This window comes from Cherax quadricarinatus, chromosome 94 (assembly GCF_038502225.1).
Source record: "Cherax quadricarinatus isolate ZL_2023a chromosome 94, ASM3850222v1, whole genome shotgun sequence".
NCBI lineage: Eukaryota > Metazoa > Arthropoda > Malacostraca > Decapoda > Parastacidae > Cherax > Cherax quadricarinatus.
Window position 1 is genome coordinate 12,729,451 of NC_091385.1, and position 18,646 is coordinate 12,748,096.

The following is an 18,646-nucleotide window of genomic DNA, read 5'->3' on the forward strand; positions in this document are numbered from 1 at the left end:
GGGTCCAGTCACTGGACCCATTATGTACCTTTGTAATCTTTTGACTACCGCCCACAGGATGGGTATGTGGTGACTACCGCCCACAGGATGGGTATGTGGTGACTACCGCCCACAGGATGGGTATGGTGTGCATAATAAAGATATTAAACTATGTAACATAAACCTTAAAACTTACTAACTTAAACCTGCTGCTGCCTCACCACCTAACACCTGCTGCCTCACCACCTAACACCTGCTGCTGCTGCCTCACCACCTAACACCTGCTGCTGCTGCCTCACCACTTAACACCTGCTGCTGCTGCCTCACCACCTAACACCTGCTGCTCCCTCACTACCTAACACCTGCTGCTGCCTCACTACCTAACACCTGCTGCTGCCTCACCACCTAACACCTGCTGCTGCCTCATCACCTAACACCTGCTGCTGCTGCCTCACTACCTAACACCTGCTGCTGCTGCCTCACTACCTAACACCTGCTGCTGCTGCCTCACCACCTAACACCTGCTGCTGCTACCTCACTACCTAAAACCTGCTGCTGCTTCACCACCTAACACATGCTGCTGCCTAAGCACCTAAAACCTGCTGCTGCTGCTTCACCACCTAACACATGCTGCTGCCTAAGCACCTAAAACCTGCTGCTGCCTGACCACCTAACACTTGCTACTGTCACAGAACCTAACACCTGCTCTTGCCAGAGAACCTGACACCTGCTCCTGCCTGAGCACCTAATACCTGACACACTCAACACATGAGCACTTAACACACTCAACACCTGAGAGTCAACAAGACACAGAGGGAGATATGATCATGTCTGGCGCCTTAGTACACTATGTTTCATGGGTCAAACTCTCTCTATGTATCATCTAGCACATGAATGTTGTATTGTAATAAAGGTAGGTGTTACTCACCTGTGTTAGACACCACAAACACTGTTTATTGTTCACTTTATCACACTCACCCACCAACAACACAAGTTGTTGTTGTTGTTGTTTATAGGGCCACTGACAGTGTACGTCGTATCGAGTCCGGTTTCTCGATGGGACGAGAGAAAATTGTTGCCCAAGGCTGGGCGATGAGAGAAAAGGAACAAAAGTTCCTTTGTAAATAGAGATAGAAACTTGAAGTTTCCAATTAGATCCGGTGGACCCCCTTGCCAAGCCTCAGCAGAGAGGGACGCCCACACTCCTACATGAGTTCAGTAACCATTTTCCCACCAAACAACGCTCATTTATTTATTTATTTAATTATTTATTTTATGTCTTTGCAAACAGTACATTGAGATTATGTATTTACAATAGTAGGTTGCAATGCAAAGAGAGCCTCTATTATGCCTAGGAATTATGGGCCAACTTAACATTATTGGCTTATAGACTACTTAACTCTATTGGATATTGGATATTGGAAAGCCAGTGGCACTAATTGACAAGGACAGTAATAGGTTTAGTGAAATAACAGAAAGGACCAGGAAGGGTAAAGAGAAAGGAGGGTCCTTAAATATATATTACACAAATTGTCGTAGTGCTAGGAATAAGATGGACGAGTTGAGACTAGTTGCTAGTGCAGGTAACATTGATGTATTTGCCTTAACTGTGGCGTGGTTCAACAAGAAAAATCGGGACATGCTTGCTGAATGTCACATACAGGGTTTTAAATTGTTTCATGTTGACAGAAACATCGGCGGGGGTGATGGGTGGCGCTCTATGTACGAGATCGCTTGAACTGTTGCATAAAAACGGGTATTAAGTCTGAAGTAACACATACAGAGTCTGTTTGGATAAAATTTTCAGAGGGACATGAAAAATTGCTTTTATGTGTGATATTCCGTCCCCAAACTTAGATAGGGACCAAGGGAGACTACTATGGGAAGAAATTGTTAAGGCTACAAGGCACGATAACGTAGTAATTCTAGTTAGTTTAATATGTTTATTATGCACCCCATACCCATCCTGTAGGCGGTAGTCAAAAGATTACAGATAGGAGACTTTAACTTTAGTCATATTGATTGGAATTTCATGACTGGGAATTAAGAATCAAACGAAGTGACATGTACTTAGCTATGTGAAGACCTGTTTGTGTGCTCTCTGTGAATCTGAGCCAGGATGCCCTCTCTTGAGCAACTTTACCAGCAGCTGAAAGAAGAGCTTAGGGTTCCTAACCAGGAATTATGGCGATTAACAGAGGAGAAAAAGAGGAAGGGGTAACAGTAATTCTTGAAGGATCAGTTATGGAAGGAGAAAAGAGAATATGAATGTGTAAATTCAAGAATTACGTGGATTAAAGTTAAGGTTGGATGCGAAAAGTGGGTCATAATAAGCGTGTTGTAGTGATACTGCTCCTGTGGGGAGCAGCAGCAGGATAATACTGCACCACCTCTCGGGGCCCTTAACAACAACAACAGTTTGGTGTGTGTCATGGGCGCCAACACATGGTGTGTGATTCTCTTCTCTTCTATCCCTATATTAGCGATGCAGATTACATGGTGAGTTTAAATATGTGGCCTGTAGTTATAACTTTTCTCTTGACATATGCAAGACATCACCATCCCTGTAGAAGCCGTTATTAGATGTACTAGTCATATTTTGTTGTTGCAGAAGTACTATGAAGATTTTATGTTCAATAAAGCCTAGAGATAAGGTCTGTGTTTCTATCACAACAATTTATTGAACATAGAATCCTGGGCTACCTGGTGGTGATCCTGAGCTAGACTACATCACAACATGGAGCATTTACTGAAACCTGAGAGGCTAGACTGTGACCCCAGCTTATCAACGGCTGCTCAGGAATGGAAGCACTGGTTTAAGACTTTCGAAAACTTCTTGGGAGCCCTTCCTAAAGAAGATCTAGATAAACTAAGTCTGCTCATCAATTTTGTGTCACCTAAGATATATGAGGCTATTTCTGAGTGTAATACCTACGAAGATGCTATCAAAACCTTCAAGTCTCAGTATATTAAACCTACAAATGAAATCTTGGCACGCTATCGCCTTGCAACTCACCGCCAGCAGATTGATGAATCCTTAGACGCAGTGGTTCCCAAACTGGGGGTAAATTACCCCCTGGGGGTAATTTAACCATTTTTGGGGGGTAATGGAGGGGTGACAGAAAAAAAAGTTGTGAATTCTGAAAATCAAGAAAACAATGCGGTATGCGGTATGAGGATTATTGTTAACTTTGTCTTAGTATATAAAGTTGTAAAGTAAACCTATTATAAGTAAGTAATAAAGTTAAACCAAATAACAATAAACATCAAAAACTAATATACAGTATTAGAAAAGAAGAAATATAAAGCTAAGTGTGTGGAAACCCAAAAGTATTTTGACAAGTATGCTTCAGGACAAAAGTCACTCAGTAGCCCAGATCGACCTGTCCAGTACGCGTCACTCACTTCCTGAGGCTGCCTCTATTTCACACTGTCAGTTTATTTGTGAGCATCAGCCGAGGGAGACATAAGCTGGTATGAAGCCAAGAATTCCTAAACTAGCTTCAAGTATGCAACTCCATCCATCCTACTGATGTTCTTGACATCTTTGGTAATAGTCATTAGAGATGCACAATGTTCAAATACAATAAATAAAAGAAAATATCGCAAGTGTTTTAATTTAGCCATATATATCAATAATAACAACATTTTGCGAAAGGGGTAACATGCTTTATGTGGCATGTTAAATTGGGTAACAAGCTGAAAAAGTTTGGGAACCACTGCCTTAGAGGAATACCTTCAAGCACTGAAAATTTTAGGTAAGGACTGTCACTTCCAAGCAGTGACAGCTGCTCAGTATTGTGAAGAGTCCATCAGGGATGCTTTTATCAGTGGCCTGCAATCACCAATAATAAGGCAGCGTTTATTGGAGAATAAAACTCTCGACTTAGCCGCTGCCTTTGACCAGGCAAGAGCTCTAGATTCAGCCCAGAAGAATTCTGAAGTATACAGTACCACTCAGCCTTCTCGAGTGGTAAGTGCTGCAATTCCTGACCAAGACTCTTGCAATGAAGTTACTGTGGAACCTGCCTCAGTGACAGCAGCAGCAGGTACGGTGTGTTTCTTTTGTGGGTTTTCAAGACATCCACGTCCAAAGTGTCCTGCTCGTGAAGCAATGTGCCGTAAATGCCACAAGAAAGGCCACTTTGCTAAAGTATGTCATGCTAATGCATCAACAAGAGCTAGTGCTTCCACACATTCCAGTGATCATGCGACACTAGCGACAGTGACTTCTACGGCTACTCCAAATTCACTGTCAAAGGCAGTTGTGAAAGTATTCATCAAAGGAACAGAAGTAGATGGTCTTATTGATAGTGGCAGCTCAGAGAGTTTCATCAACCTTGACTTAGTTAAATGCCACTCCTTGACTGTACATCACTCATCAGGTACCGTTTCCATGGCATCAACATCTCTCTCTATTCAGACCTTAGGGTTTTGTAAGGTAAATCTCAGAGTTAATGGAAAGGATTATCAAGATGTACATTTAGCTATTCTGCCACAACTGTGCTCTGATGTTATCCTTGGTCAGGACTTTCAGAAGCTTCATGGTAGTGTCACCTTAACATATGGAGGTGAACTGCCTCCTCTTGTTGTCTGTGGACTTAGCACTTTAAGGGTAGACCCACCAAAGCTGTTTGCAAATCTTACCGCGGATTGCCATCCTATATCAGCTAAGTCACGCCGCTATTCTTATGAGGATCGGATGTTCATTGAGAAAGAAACTCAGAGGCTGCTGAAGGAGGGTATTATAGAACCGAGTAATTCCCCTTGGCGTGCACAGGTTGTTGTTAAAGATGATTATAGGAAACGGAGACTGGCTATTGATTACTCTGAGACAATCAGCAAATTTACACTTCTTGATGGGTACCCTCTACCTGGAATTGATGATACAGTGAACAAAATTGCTCAGTACTATGTGTTTAGCACAATTAATCTACAGAGTGCCTATCATCAAGTCCCTGTAAGGAATGAAGATAAACCATACACAGCATTTCAGGCTAGTGATGGCCTGTATCAGTTTACGAATTATAGATTCACTCATTCAGGAAGAGCAACTCATGGGAACTTACGCGTATTTAGATAATGTTACCATTTGTGGCAAGATCCAGGAGGAACATGATGCAAACCTTGATAAGTTTTTGGAAGCCGCCAAGAAGAAAAATATCAGTTACAATGAGGAAAAGTGCACTTTTTCAACTAAAAGGCTTAGCATCCTTGGTTATGTAGTGGAAGAAGGTTCAATATTCCCAGACCCTGAACGACTACGACCTCTATGGGAACTTCCAATCCCTCAAGACAAAAAGTCACTCCGAAGAACTCTTGGTCTCTTTGCTTATTACTCACAATGGATCTACAACTATTCAAGTAAAGTCCGCCCATTGAGTGCTACCACATTTCCTGTGACAAAGGAAGCAGAAGCCGCTTTCCATACTCTCAAACAGGACATTGAAAACTCAGTAGTTCAAGCCATTGATGAGTCCCTACCATTCGAAGTGGAAACGGATGCATTTGACATTGCAATTGCTACAGTCTTATCTCAGGCAGGACGACCAGTAGCCTTTATGTTATGACTTTGATATTCTGTACCGACCGGGTCAAGAGAACATCTCACCTGATGCATTCTCTAGGTCCCACTGTCGAGCAGCATGTCATGATTTGCAATCACTCTCAGCGCTCCACAAGGCTTTGTGTCACCCAGGAGTTACACGCCTGTACCATTTTGCCAAAACAAAGAACATGCCCTACTCAGTGGAAGATGTGCGACAAGTGATCAGAGCATGCAGAGTATGTGCAGAATGCAAGCCAAACTTTCATCAGCCAGAGAAGACTCATCTCATAAAATCCACCCAGCCTTTCGAGAGACTGAATATAGATTTCAGAGGACCTCTACCAAGCACAAGTTTGAATAGGTATATCCTTAACATAGTAGATGAATATTCAAGGTTTCCATTTGTATTCCCCTGTGCAAATATGACTGCTTCAACTGTTATTAGTTGTCTTTCACAGTTGTTCTCTATTTTTGGTATGCCAGCTTATATCCATTCAGACAGGGGATCCTCGTTCATGAGTAACGAACTTCAGGAGTTTTTGGCTAGCAAAGGTATTGCCTGCAGCAGAACAACAAGCTACAACCCTCAAGGCAATGGTCAAGTGGAGCAGTTCAATGGTACTATATAGAAGGCAGTTACAATGACATTGAAGTCGCGCAATCTACCTGTTCAACACTGGCAAACTGTCCTACCTGATGCTCTTCACTCTATTAGATCATTGCTGTGCACAGCTACTAATGCAACCCCTCATGAAAGACTCCTCAACTATTCATGTCGTTCCCCTACGGGAGCCTCCGTGCCCACTTGGTTATGTCATCCTGGACCCGTTCTCCTGAAGAGTCACCATAGGATGAACAAGACGGATCCTTTAGTGGAAGAGGTAGAGCTCCTGCAAGCTAATCCACATTACGCCCACATTCGCTACCAAAATGGCGAAGAGACTACAGTATCTAAAAGACATTTAGCCACAGTTGAAATCCCCATTAGTGTGGAATCTCAAGATACACCAATAGATGTGAAAGATGCTTCGTTTTCTCCTGGAATGCCCCTTGAGACTACCCCTATGGAAATAGAGGACTCTGCTCCAGCAGTTAGTCAAACCCCGCTGGAAAATATTGAACCTGGTGAATACGCTCAAGGGCTACAAAGGTCGGGACGTGTACGTCGCCCACCTAACAGTTTGGGAGATTACTGTCTCTGATATTTTAGAAGGGGGAGATTGTAGTGATACTGCACCTGTGGGGAGCAGCAGCAGGATAATACTGCACCACCTCTCGGGGCCCTTAACAACAACAACAACAACAACAGTTTGGTGTGTGTCATGGGCGCCAACACATGGTGTGTGATTCTCTTCTCTTCTATCCCTATATTAGTGATGCAGATTACATGGTGAGTTTAAATATGTGGCCTGTAGTTATAACTTTTCTCTTGACATATGCAAGACATCACCATCCCTGTAGAAGCCGTTATTAGATGTACTAGTCATTATATTTTGTTGTTGCAGAAGTACTATGAAGATTCTATGTTCAATAAAGCCTAGAGATAAAGCCTGTGTTTCTATCACAACACGTGTATGCACCTGGAGAAGAGAGGAATGTAGAGGAGAGAGAGAGATTTTGGGAGATGTTAAGTGAATGTATAGGAGCCTGTGAACCAAGTGAGAGAGTAATTGTGGTAGGGGACCTGAATGCTAAAGTAGGAGAAACTTTTAGAGAGGGTGTGGTAGGTAAGTTTGGGGTGCCAGGTGTAAATGATAATGGGAGCCCTTTGATTGAACTTTGTATAGAAAGGGGTTTAGTTATAGGTAATACATATTTTAAGAAAAAGAGGATAAATAAGTATACAAGATATGATGTAGGGCGAAATGACAGTAGTTTGTTGGATTATGTATTGGTAGATAAAAGACTGTTGAGTAGACTTCAGGATGTACATGTTTATAGAGGGGCCACAGATATATCAGATCACTTTTTAGTTGTAGCTACACTGAGAGTAAAAGGTAGATGGGATACAAGGAGAATAGAAGCATCAGGGAAGAGAGAGGTGAATGTTCATAAACTAAAAGAGGAGGCAGTTAGGGTAAGATATAAACAGCTATTGGAGGATAGATGGGCTAATGAGAGCATAGGCAATGGGATCGAAGAGGTATGGGGTAGGTTTAAAAATGTAGTGTTGGAGTGTTCAGCAGAAGTTTGTGGTTACAGGAAGGTGGGTGCAGGAGGGAAGAGGAGCGATTGGTGGAATAATGATGTAAAGAGAGTAGTAAAGGAGAAAAAGTTAGCATATGAGAAGTTTTTACAAAGTAGAAGTGATGCAAGGAGGGAAGAGTATATGGAGAAAAAGAGAGAGGTTAAGAGAGTGGTGAAGCAATGTAAAAAGAGAGCAAATGAGAGAGTGGGTGAGATGTTATCAACAAATTTTGTTGAAAATAAGAAAAAGTTTTGGAGTTAGATTAACAAGTTAAGGAAGCCTAGAGAACAAATGGGTTTGTCAGTTAAAAATGGGAGAGGAGAGTTATTAAATGGAGAGTTAGAGGTATTGGGAAGATGGAGGGAATATTTTGAGGAATTGTTAAATGTTGATGAAGATAGGGAAACTGTGATTTCGTGTATAGGGCAAGGAGGAATAACATCTTGTAGGAGTGAGGAAGAGCCAGTTGTGAGTGTGGGGGAAGTTCGTGAGGCAGTAGGTAAAATGAAAGAGGGTAAGGCAGCCAGGATTGATGGGATAAAGATAGAAATGTTAAAAAAAAAAAAAACAGGTGGGGATATAGTTTTGGAGTGGTTGGTGCAATTATTTAATAAATGTATGGAAGAGGGTAAGGTACCTAGGGATTGGCAGAGAGCATGCATAGTTCCTTTGTATAAAGGCAATGTGGACAAAAGAGAGTGCAAAAATTATAGGGGGATAAGTTTGTTGAGTATACGTGGTAAAGTGTATGGTAGAGTTATTATTGAAAGAATTAGAGTAAGACGGAGAATAGGGTAGCAGATGAACAAGGAGGCTTTACGAAAGGTAGGGGGTGTGTGGACCAGGTGTTTACAGTGAAACACATAAGTGAACAGTATTTAGATAAGGCTAAAGAGGTCTTTGTGGCATTTATGGATTTGGAAAATGCATATGACAGGGTGGATAGGGGGGCAATGTGGCAGATGTTGCAGGTTTATGGTGTAGGAGGTAGGTTACTGAAAGAAGGGAAGAGTTTTTACGAGGATAGTGAGGCTCAAGTTAGAGTATGTAGGAAAGAAGGAAATTATTTCCCAGTAAAAGTAGGCCTTAGACAAGGATGTGTGATGTCACAGTGGTTAATATATTTATAGATGGGGTAGTAAGAGAAGTAAATGTGAGGGTCTTGGCAAGAGGCGTGGAGTTAAAAGATAAAGAATCACACATAAAGTGGGAGTTGTCACAGTTGCTTTTTGCTGATGACACTGTGCTCTTGGGAGATTCTGAAGAGAAGTTGCAGAGATTGGTGGATGAATTTGGTAGGGTATGCAAAAGAAGAAAATTAAAAGTGAATACAGGAAAGAGTAAGGTTATGAGGATAACAAAAAGATTAGGTGATGAAAGATTGGATATCAGATTGGAGGGAGAGAGTATGGAGGAGGTGAATGTATTCAGATATTTGGGAGTGGACGTGTCAGCGGATGGGTCTATGAAAGATGAGGTGAATCATAGAATTGATGAGGGGAAAAGGGTGAGTGGTCCACTTAGGAGTCTGTGGAGACAAAGAACTTTGTCCTTGGAGGCAAAGAGGGGAATGTATGAGAGTATAGTTTTACCAACTCTCTTATATGAGTGTGAAGCATGGGTGATGAATGTTGCAATGAGGAGAAGGCTGGAGGCAGTGGAGATGTCATGTCTGAGGGCAATGTGTGGTGTGAATATAATGCAGAGAATTCGTAGTTTGGAAGTTAGGAGGAGGTGCGGGATTACCAAAACTGTTGTCCAGAGGGCTGAGGAAGGGTTGTTGAGGTGGTTCGGACATGTAGAGAGATTGGAGCGAAACAAAATGACTTCAAGAGTGTATCAGTCTGTAGTGGAAGGAAGGCGGGGTAGGGGTCGGCCTAGGAAAGGTTGGAGGGAGGGGGTAAAGGAGGTTTTGTGTGCGAAGGGCTTGGACTTCCAGCAGGCATGCATGAGCGTGTTTGATAGGAGTGCATGGAGACAAATGGTTTTTAATACTTGACGTGCTTTTGGAGTGTGAGCAAAGTAACATTTGTGAAGGGGTTCAGGGAAATCGGCAGGCTGGATTTGAGTCCTGGAGATGTGAAGCAGAGTGCCTGCACTCTGAAGGAGGGGTGTTAAAGTTGCAGTTTAAAAACTGTAGTGTAAAGCACCCTTCTGGCAAGACAGTGATGGAGTGATTGATGGTGAAAGTTTTTCTTTTTCGGGCCACCCTGCCTTGGTGAGAATAGGCCAGTGTGATAATAGTGATAATAAAAAAAACAAGAGGATTCGAAGTAATCCTCCTGTTGAGTCCCCAGGTTAAGAGGGGAGCTTGGTCAGTGGCTGGGCAACATGGAACCAAGCTGAGGATCAAGAAGACTGTTGGAGAGGAAGAAACAACGAGGACCTAGAAGACTACTGTGGAAACTTCCAACCCATTTTTGGTGCTACCTGACGAATGTGGGTGTTCTACTGGGAATGTCACAACGAGCACCAAGGAAGCATTGGCTGACGTGAGTGAGACATCCCTAGAAACCCCAACGAAAACGATCGAGAACGTCATGAAGAATTAAACAAGTGATAGATAAAACACCTCAATTACTGGGAGCGCTTGAGATTTCTAAACCTGTATTCCCTGGAACGCAGGAGGGAGAGATACATGATTATATACACCTGGAAAATCCTAGAGGGACTAGTACCGAACTTGCACACGAAAATCACTCACTACGAAAGCAAAAGACTTGGCAGACGATGCACCATCCCCCCAATGAAAAGCAGGGGTGTCACTAGCACGTTAAGAGACCATACAATATGTGTCAGGGGCCCGAGACTGTTCAACTGCCTCCCAGCACACATAAGGGGGATTACCAACAGACCCCTGGCAGTCTTCAAGCTGGCACTGGACAAGCACCTAAAGTCAGTTCCTGATCAGCCGGGCTGTGGCTCGTACATTGGTTTGCGTGCAGCCAGCAGCAACAGCCTGGTTGATCAGGCGCTGATCCACCAGGAGGCCTGGTCACAGACCGGGCCGCGGGGGCGTTGACCCCCGAAACTCTCTCCAGGTAAACTCCAGGTAAACAACTGAAGAGTGTAAGGTGTGCGTAATTGACACATCTAACGTAGACTATGACAGAGAACTACATGACTTGGTGACTCTTGACCACTCGGGTACAGCAAACATTAATATTAATGAGTCTTTGGATGACCATAAGAAACATGAACTACTTCAATGTGTGAGTAACTTCTCAGACGTTTTTACTGATATTCCAGGTGTCACCACCATGGTAGTCCATAAGATTGACTTAGTCACTGACATTCCTATCAAACGGAAATTATACCCAGTTCCAATTCACCTTAGGGATGCATTTGGCCGAGAGGTAGACAAATTATTAAAACTAAAGTTCATTAAACCTGTGGAAAATATTATAATTTTCCGAAGCTATAGTGCCTAATAGGTGTTTAATGTGTCGATATGGGTCAAAAATGTATTTGAAAATAGAATAGAACCAAGAGTTCCCTTTGCGCCTGCACGGATGTGCGGGGAGACAGGTCGACACAGGGCATGGGGGTTAGTGGGAGTGTTTTGAATGTAGTGAGGAGGCTGTGAAAACATGGGACCAGGAAATTGGCGTTCACGGCGGCCTAAGGATTAATATAGGCCTCACTTTATAATAGGAAGTGTCGTAACTGTTCCTGGTGAAGAGTGAGGGAACGTGATTTACGGGACCACCGTAATAAAGTGGTAAAATGAGTGAATAATGGTAGGACCGGGGGTGACTGGCTCGTCGCCATGAACTGTGTCCTGGGGAAAAACATCCGTGGTTTAATCATCACTCATCGGTCTCAGATCTTAATGGAGAGGCCTCCAATGAGTATAATAATTAGGAGACATTAAACCGTATGGTGGGCTAAGAAATAATCTGTGATAATAACACCAAGAGAATGTGTGAAGTGAAATGAGTCGCCGTTCTCAGAGTGAGCATCTGTTTATCTCGTGTTCCTGTCTCGAGGATAGGGAAGTTTTCGTGGAGTTACGACTTCTAAACTGGGACAAACCAACGGATACCTCGTCCTGCTGGAATAAGAACCTGGTTGGAGTAGCAGGACATCGAAATGAGATGGTGAATGGAGGAAATAAGGAGCATCAATCACCCACAGTTAAGTAACCCTTCTAGTTATAGCAGACTGATGCTGGCCAGTTAGGTATGTTGTAATTGGATATGTTATGGAGGATCCAGCTACATCAAGTAACCACCAGAGAATATCTGGTAAGTGGTGGGATTATGTACAAATGTTTTCCTTTGATGGATATATCCATGTGTAACCTACCCCCTTCATTCAATTAAACTAATATAATCTATACAGTCCACAATTAATTAGTAGTACCGTACTTGTGGGTGCTATCCAATTCATACTGGTCTCGGATAGATATGGATAAGATTATGAGGTCGAAGGAACCACCTGCCATGACCAGGGGTGGTTAAGCTTTCTCACATGTCAACACAGGGTGACTACGGTAAACAATATGGTTGTCTCCCAATGAGATTACTTGTATGCTTGTAATGTTAAGGGGGCTGTAGGGCAAAATCTGTAACTCTGTTGTTTACCGTCCGATTTTCTTCAGTTTTGGTACACAAGACAAAGTCGTTTCACTCATTCGTGAAAATATTTATCAAAAATATACCTCAAACAACAACTGAGAAATGACTGATTTACTGAGAATGCCCTAGTGTTGAAAAGCAATTGTCTGCATCGCTATTGGGCCGTGCAGACCTCCTGCGCAAACGCACTTCAGTTCCCTGACAGCAGTAGTGTGAGGTGGTGCTTGTCGCGCCTCTGTCGTCAGACCAGGAGAACTACCATTAGTCAACATGGTGTGCAGTTATAGACGCAGGATTAACACTGTCGGTGTTGAACTTCTCAGTGGGGCAATAACGCCAGCCTCAGCCCAGGTATTACTACCTAAAATCATCAGAGACACGTATGGCATTCAGGATGGAGAGTTGTATGGCGTAGCATTGAACGGAGCACGTAGATTTTTTGTGAAACTGCTCTCAGCAACGGTTTACGAGTCGTTGGTCAACCGTTTTCAGGACGTAAGTCTTGATGCAACACCAGCTGTGCGTGTGAGGATGATCGATGTATCCAGACATTATACATGGATTAAATTGCGTAATGTCCCCTTTGAGGCGGATGAGACAGATATCAGAAAAGTATTTGAGGAATACGGAACTGTTCATTTGGCCCAGCATGGTAAGTGGGTGTCGGGTGCCTACACAGGTATGCCGGAGGGCACTTTTAACCTAAAAATGTCATTGCGACACCCCATACCGTCTTACGTGTACCTAAAGGAATTCAGGACACAGGTCATGGTGTCATACGCGGGGCAAAGGCATACCTGCCGACTATGTGGGGAATATGATCACATAGCGGCGGAGTGTGGGAAGCGGCAACGAGCTCCTGGCCCAGGGGCGGAGACATCCGCTTCTACACCGGGGGAAGCAGGTGTTGATCAACGACGTGAAGGAGGGCGTGGTCGTCTATGGAGCGAGATAGTGGATGAGGCGTATAAGGCTGGGGGAGAGGGTGAGGCCCTTGACCAGTTACCTGGTCCAGACACACTTCCAGTGGATCGGGTTGAGCAAAAAGTACAGGAGGAAGTGTTGGAACTTGAGGAGGAATTAGCCGAGGTTCTGAAGTCCTTGTCACCGCCTGAGGAGGTGGCTGCTCCTGGCAGGGTAGTAGAAGACGAGGTGAAGGCTGTGGGGCATCAACAACAGAACTATTCGGACAAAGGGAGTGACAGCGTGACTGAGGTGTCACCGAGATCTTTGTCACTGTGTACAGTGGAGGTAGAGGTACATTGTGAGGCATCCCCAGACCAAGCCATGGAGGATGCGCCTGTCACAAGAAAGAGAGCCGCTGCATCGGATTCAGATGATGTCCTAACGCCAGCGCAGCAGACTGGGAAGCAAATATGGGCAGAAGGTGAAGGTAGTGGTGGCCATGACAGGAGGCACCGAAAGAAGGGGGGGGGAGAGGGAAGTGTGCAGGTGACAAGTGGTCCCACACGTTCTGGTGGCCATCGGAAGAGTGAAGAGAGGAGGCAGGGGTGGAAACTTTAATAGGCCTCTGGTGTATGACAGTAAACGTTAATGGTTTGTGTAATAGTGTAAAGAGAGAATGGTTTCGAATGTTTCTGAATAAATTTAGAGTGGATGTTGTGTTCCTACAGGAGCACAATTTTAAGGATGGTAGGGTGTTGGAGATGGAGGGGTTTCAGGTGGTAACCCTGCCATCTGCCCGTTTGAAAGGGGGGTGGGTATCTTAATTAGGGAGGCGAGCCCGTTTGTTTTGCAGAGAAGTGAGGGGGGGGAGGGGGAAGGGTGTTGTGCGTAGATGGTTTGTGGATGGGAAAACGTGTGGCTTTTATTAGTGTATATGCGCCTGCAGAGAATAACGTACAGGTGAAGCAGGAGTTTGTGTGCGAGGACCTTGTGTTTTTTTTCCGTGCATTACCGGAGGTGGCAATAGTAGGAGGTGATTGGAACTGCGTCATTAGGAGGGCTGATGTGGAACCGAAAGGGGCAGGTTATGTGTCGGTGGCCCTACGAGATTTATTGAGGGATATTAGGTTAAGAGACGCATTCGAGGGGGGGGCGTGGGAGACAGAGCATACATTTGTTAGGGGAGGGTATGCAGCGAGGTTAGATAGAGTGTATCTTTCTCACGGGGTTGTAGTGAGATCTTTCAAAACTGTAGAAGTAGCATGGTCTGATCATAGAGCAGTGTTGGTGGAGGTTGGGTAGGAGGCGCTTGCGGAAATATACAGGAGTTACTGGAAATTAAATATAAGTGCATTGAGTGACGAGGAGGGGTTAGAGGGATTTTCTGTCCTATGGAAGGAGCTTAGTGAGGGGGCACAGGGAGTGGAAGATGTCGTACAATGGTGGGATTGTGTTGCCAAGGAAAGGATTAGGAAATATTATGTGGGGGTGGGCAAACGTATAAATGATTTTAAATATGGGCTTTCAAATTATCTGGAGGACAGGTTAAGGGGCTGTTATGGGAAGGGGGCTGTGGGGGGCAACTATCCTATGGATGAAATTGTCGAGGTCAAGGGGAGACTGAGGGAGTTACAAAATGAGAGGTTTCAAGCGGTAAGGGTGCAGGCAGGGGTAGAGGAGGTGCTTTGGGGAGACAAACCATCGGCGTGTGTGTTGCGACGTCAAAAACAAAGACAGCAGGTTACAGCTATTCCGAGGTTAGAGGTACACGAGATGGCGGGGGGTTATAGAATGGGTCAGGAGATACTAACTACAAAAGGAATGTGTGTGTATGCGGATAAATGGTATGAAGGCTATTGGACAAGTGGGAAGGTGGGAAATGTGGATTTAGAGAAGGTGTGTGAGTATGTGACGTGTAATTTAGGGAATAGTGATAGAAAGGCTTTAGGGGGGGTAATAACAGAGGAGGAAATAGAGTTGGCTTTAAGGGGAATGAGGAAAGGCAAAGCACCGGGAATAGACGGTCTCCCGGCTGAATTTTATCTCCAACATTGGGAGGTGATAAGGGGTTTCATGGGTAGGTTATTTAATCAGATGAAGGAGAAGGGTGTGATGGGGGACAAGCAAGCAACAGCAGTTGTAGTGTTGGTCCAGAAGGGTAAGGGGCAGCACACCCTCAAGGAGTACCGTGCCATATCCCTGTTATGTGCTGATTATAAGTTGTTCGCTAAAGTCTTGGGTAATCGGTTCAAATGTGTGGTAGGGAGAGTGGTTTCGAAAACGCAGTATGGTTTGCCTGGAAGGTCGATGATTGAGGGTCATGGAATACTGCGAAGTTTTGTAGAGTCAAAAGGGGGGGGAGGGAGGGCGGCGTTGTTGGCTTTAGACTGGCAGGGGGCCTATGACAGGGTGGAGCGAGGAGCATTGGGAGCTATACTTAGGAGGCAGGGTTATGGGGATGAAATAGTTAATTGGGTAACCACGTTGTACAATGGAGCCAAGATGAGGGTACAGATTAATGGATGCTTGGGGGAGGAGATTGTAATGGGTAGGGGACTTAGGCAGGGGTGTCCCATGTCACAAATGTTGTTTGCGTGCATTCAGGACCCCTTCTATAGAATGGTTGAACGTTGTGTATGTGACACGAGTGGAGGTAGGGGGGGTGGGGTAGGGAAAGTGTGGCCGGGAATAATAGGATACGTAGACGATACAACAGTCCTGGTTCGGGAGGGGATGACGTTGGGTGTTTTGGATGATGTTGTGCAACAGTTCGGAAATGCAACAGGGATGCAGGTAAATAGAGAGAAGTCAATGATCATGGGGTTGGGTGATTGGGTGGAGGGGGGGGGAGATGTAACGTTGTGAGAAAACAAACGGTGTCTTTAAAAATTTGTGGTATCACCTATAAGGGTGATTTGGAAGCTGCTCGGGAGGAAAACTCGAATAGATTAATGGAAAGGATTCAGGGGCGTCTGGGTGCATTGCGACCTCATCATCTGACTCTCGTGCAACGAGTGATTGTTATAAATGTATTATTGTATAGTAAGGTTTGGCACGTAGCAGCCGTGTTCCCATTAACAGGGACGGCGATTGTGGGAATTCTGAGACGAGTGTTTAACTTTTTGTGGGGTTCAAGGTGCGATTGGCTGAGGAGAGAGGTTGTAATGTTACCTGTGCGCCAGGGTGGGTTGGGGTTGATGGATCTGAGAAGGAGGATTAAATGTGTGTTTCTTAAATGGGAGGTTTTGCGCGAAGGTGTGAGTGGAGGGCAGCTGGGAAAAGTATATGATAGGTTGGGTAAGTTGTATGGTGGTGTGGAGTTGAGGGAATGTGAAACTATTTTGAGGGCTTTGATGTTGGTTAGAGAACCCAGGAAAATTCGAGTAGGGGTTTTGTGTAATCTGCTTGCAGACAGGATTGTTGTACCAGTTGAGGGATTGTTCCCCATGTACGCATGGACGAGTATTTGGTATAGGTTTAGCAGGTTGAAGTTAAAGCCTAGGGTAAGGGAGGTAATGTATCGTTTTTTGCATGGCATACTACCGTCGGGGGAGGTTTTAAGAACCAGAGGGGTAATTGTGGGCGGAAGGTGTGGAATCTGTGGGGAGGATGAGACGGCGTTCCATGCAGTATACTTTTGTGGGGAACTGGAGGGTGTTAGGTATTGGTTAAGTAGGGTAGTACAGGAGGTGGGGGGCAGAGGGGTGTCTGTTCTGCGTGCAATAAGCCTAGATGTGGGAGGGTTCGATGAGAGTGTTATAAGAGCTTTGGATTATATAATAGTGGATTATATATATATATCGTGGGTGATGAGGGGGAGGGGGAATTGTGAGGTGCGGAGGCGGGTACTAGCGGTAACGGTTTATCGTACGATGTGTCGTAATAGAGAACTGTATGGGAGGAGGTGGGAGAAGGATTTTTCGGAAGGGTATAGAATGTTAACGTTAGGGTTTCTCATCAATCTACGACTTGGGCTGAGTGAGTAAGGGGGGGGGTTTGGGGATTATATACGGGAAGGGGGTTTTCAGGGGGACACAGCGGGGTCGCCTCCTGGGGAGGGGTGTGAGTAAGGTGTATGTGGGTATATGAAGGTGTAGATGAGTGGCATACGTGTATGTAGCATGCAAGTGGGCACAGAAACCAAAGGTTATATCAAGTAATTACGTAGTACCTGAATGGAGAATTCTGTGTTTGATGTGTCAGGGTCATCATGACCTTCTTCATGTATTAAGTGTGAATTTACCTGGAGTTTACCTGGAGAGAGTTCCGGGGGTCAACGCCCCCGCGGCCCGGTCTGAGACCAGGCCTCCTGGTGGATCAGAGCCTGATCAACCAGGCTGTTGCTGCTGGCTGCACGCAAACCAACATACGAGCCACAGCCCGGCTGATCCGGAACTGACTTTAGGTGCTTGTCCAGTGCCAGCTTGAAGACTGCCAGGGGTCTGTTGGTAATCCCCCTTATGTGTGCTGGGAGGCAGTTGAACAGTCTCGGGCCCCTGACACTTATTGTATGGTCTCTTAACGTGCTAGTGACACCCCTGCTTTTCATTGGGGGGATGGTGCATCGTCTGCCAAGTCTTTTGCTTTCGTAGTGGGTGATTTTCGTGTGCAAGTTCGGTACTAGTCCCTCTAGGATTTTCCAGGTGTATATAATCATGTATCTCTCCCTCCTGCGTTCCAGGGAATACAGGTTTAGGAACCTCAAGCGCTCCCAATAATTGAGGTGTTTTATCTCCGTTATGCGCGCCGTGAAAGTTCTCTGTACATTTTCTAGGTCGGCAATTTCACCTGCCTTGAAAGGTGCTGTTAGTGTGCAGCAATATTCCAGCCTAGATAGAACAAGATTATAGTTTTAAGACTGTGAAGAGCTTTAGGGCTTATGTAGAGTGTGCGTTTATAGCCTTTATTGGGCATATTTCATGTGCGATAATTGTATCGCAATGAGAGGTTTTTTAAATTATGTTTGTGTTTAGTGTTGTGGGTTTTTAGCGAGTGTACTGTCTTTATTTTAGCCTTATATAATGTGCTCATCCAGTTGCTGCGGGATGGAACGATAATGACTTCCATAAATTTGTAATGCCTCATTAAAAGTTTGTAATGGGACAGTATGGTTTAGTCTCTTACTTTGTATAATGTGCTCAGCCGGTGGAAGAGGCTGTATTAATATTTAGTAATATTTGTTAATATTTATTTAGTATAAGTGTGAGGCTTAGGATTTGATTTTTGATTTAGGATTTGATTTTGATTTTTTTTCAATGCTTAAAAAGAGATTGTAGTGAGGCACGTATGTATGTGCTTAGGTACTTCTTATTGTATAGGGGTTAATTTTGGGAAGAGCATGTGATTGTTTTTAACTGAGATTGTGATGTAGGTTATTACTCTGATTATCTCCTGTGAAGGTTGTGAACCTTTGTCATATGTCCGTCATAGTATGTTAACTATACA

General features: G+C 44.4%; 2 protein-coding genes across 7 annotated transcripts in view; one reads left to right on the plus strand and one right to left on the minus strand.

Annotated features, from left to right (window-relative positions):
• The window catches only part of LOC128691345 (zinc finger protein 271-like), a gene marked incomplete at its 3' end in the record, with an annotated part of 88,522 nt that extends 87,500 nt beyond the window's left edge, over window positions 1-1,022 (minus strand). The window contains exon 1 of the mRNA XM_070104709.1: window positions 908-1,022. The remainder of the gene's footprint in view (window positions 1-907) is intronic.
• LOC128700886 (zinc finger protein 84-like) overlaps window positions 1-18,646 on the plus strand; it is a 452,286-nt gene that overhangs the window by 410,307 nt on the left and 23,333 nt on the right. The gene's annotated exons all lie outside the window — the stretch shown is intronic.